This window comes from Dipodomys ordii, unplaced genomic scaffold (genome assembly GCF_000151885.1).
Source record: "Dipodomys ordii isolate 6190 unplaced genomic scaffold, Dord_2.0 Scaffold65, whole genome shotgun sequence".
NCBI lineage: Eukaryota > Metazoa > Chordata > Mammalia > Rodentia > Heteromyidae > Dipodomys > Dipodomys ordii.
Genome location: NW_012267281.1, coordinates 7,738,595 through 7,740,975, shown reverse-complemented (window position 1 = coordinate 7,740,975; position 2,381 = coordinate 7,738,595).

The following is a 2,381-nucleotide window of genomic DNA, read 5'->3' as shown; positions in this document are numbered from 1 at the left end:
TTTTTTGTCAGTCCTGGGGCTTGAACTCTAGGTTTGGGCACTGTTTCTGAGCTTTTGTGCTCAGGAATATTACTCTACCACTTTAAGCCACAGCACCACTTCTGGTTTTCTGATGGTTATTGGAGATAAGAGTCTCAGGAACTTTCTTGCCTGGGTTGGCATTGAACCACAATTCTCAGATCTCAGCCTCCCGAGTAACTAGGATTATAGGCGTGAACCATCAGCATCCAGCAGCTCTGGGTATTTCTAATGGTATGGCCTTAGACAAGTGATGTAATTCTGAAGTCTTCTATTTTCTCAAATATTTCCCTAATACATCATACCTTATAGGAAGATCAAACAAGTGTTAAAACTGCACATGTAATGCTATTCCAGGAAGGGAAGTGTGAAGGGCCATTTCAATGCCAGTATTACCATCGAATGTGTGCTCCCACCAGAGGCTGTAGAAGAAAAACATTTAAAATCACCTACATGTCTACAATAAACTCACACTCTAGTTGAGCAGCAAAACTCCACATATGAAAAAATAGTGAAGGTCTACGCACTATACATTAGTCATACAAATAACATTTCACCCTATGATGCTGAGTTTATTAACATACCCATTTTACAGGTGAGGTAATGAGGCAGAGGGAGCTGAAGAACTCAAAAAGGTCACACAGGTGTAAGAAAGGGCAAAAGCCACAACACAAAACCCAGGAGGTGACCGGGCGCTGGCGGCTCACACCTGTCATCCTAGCTACTCAGGAGGCTGAGAGCTGAAGATAGTGGTTCAAAGCTACCCCAGGCAGAAAAGTCCAAGAGACTTTTATCTCCAATAAGCCAGCAAAGAGCCAGAGGTGTGGCTCAAGTAGTAGAGTGCCAGCCTTATGAATGAAAAAACCAAGTGATGGTAAGAGGTCTTGAATCAAGCCTCAGTACCAACACACACACACACACACACACACACACATGCCTATGAAGCCTAACTCTAAAACACATACTACACTTTGACACTTAGTTTCTTTTTTTGATAGTAAGTCTACCTAATAGACAATAATTCATTGGACTTAGCTGTAAAGAGATCCACATGGTAATCTTCTTAGAGACCCTGGCTGTGCATTTTCAGATCCTGGTTCTAGCTACATGATAAGCCGTAGTAATAGGCCAAACATAAAAGCTAAGCATTCCTAATGTGCTTTGCCTGTAAGGCTGTGTCTTTTCCTCTACCTATTCCAGGAGTTGGCACATGCTAACCACTCAACAAGAAAGAGTAGTTGTTTCAGGGAAAAGATGAATGTCTTTAGGGGTCAAGCCTGGCCAAACCTGGAGATTGCTTTTTGCTGGCTCATTGGAGATAAAAGTCTCTTGGATTTTTCTGCCTGGGGTAGCTTTGAACCACTATCTTCAGCTCTCAGCCTCCTGAGTAGCTAGGATGACAGGTGTGAGCCCCCGTGCCTTGGGAGACCTCAGATTCTCATCGTGGCTCTCCATCCAGGGTCAGATTTGTGAATTCTGAGCATTTCTATGCTGAGAGAACATACTGATGATTCTGTATTTTCTGGAGACTCTTTAAAGTTGTTAACTAGGGAAACCTATTCCAATCATCTTCTAGAATGACATCTAAATAAGCTTTCAGATATATATTTTTTAATTTTAAAATCTAGCTTGTTAACATCAGTGAAACAAACTCACCAATGGCACTTAGCTTTGTGGGAAATATATTTTGGGTTCGCAGAGCAATAAAAAAAAAATGTCCAACCCAGACCAGTTAGAGGCAACAGAAAGCACTTGCTTACAGAATAAAGAGCTTAGTGTTTTGGGTGTTAGTGTTGTTGATATTTGTTAGAGAACATTGTTATATAACATTGGTTTTAATTGCATGTTCTGTTTTTCTCCTCAAATTTAATTTGTTACTATGGATGCTGAAGAGATTAGGGATTTATGTCAATTTGTATTATATTGAGGGGTGGGGGAGCTGTTCTAAATGAAGGGTTGTTCAACTGGATAAATTTGTAGATATTACTCATGTTTTCTCTCCCATGTCTAGATACAGGGGCTTTAAACTGTCATAAGAGCTGGAATTTTATTATTTTCTTATTTCCCCCCTCCCCAGAAAAAAATCAATGGGCATGCTATAAATTCCCTCCATGAATCCAAAAGCCTGTCCTGTGGCTTCAACTTCAGTGGCAAAGATTAAACCTTTCCACTAGGTTCTTTCTTTCCACAGGTATGAAGCAAACCATGTGCATTTTTTGGGTTTATTTTATCAACACTCCTATGAGGCACTATAAAATTCTTCTCTCTGCTTCATATTTGGGCACCCAAGAGTTTGCGGTGCTTAGTGTCACACAGATGGCACCAATTATTGCTTTGTTGCCTCTCTGCTCCAGGCCCACCCT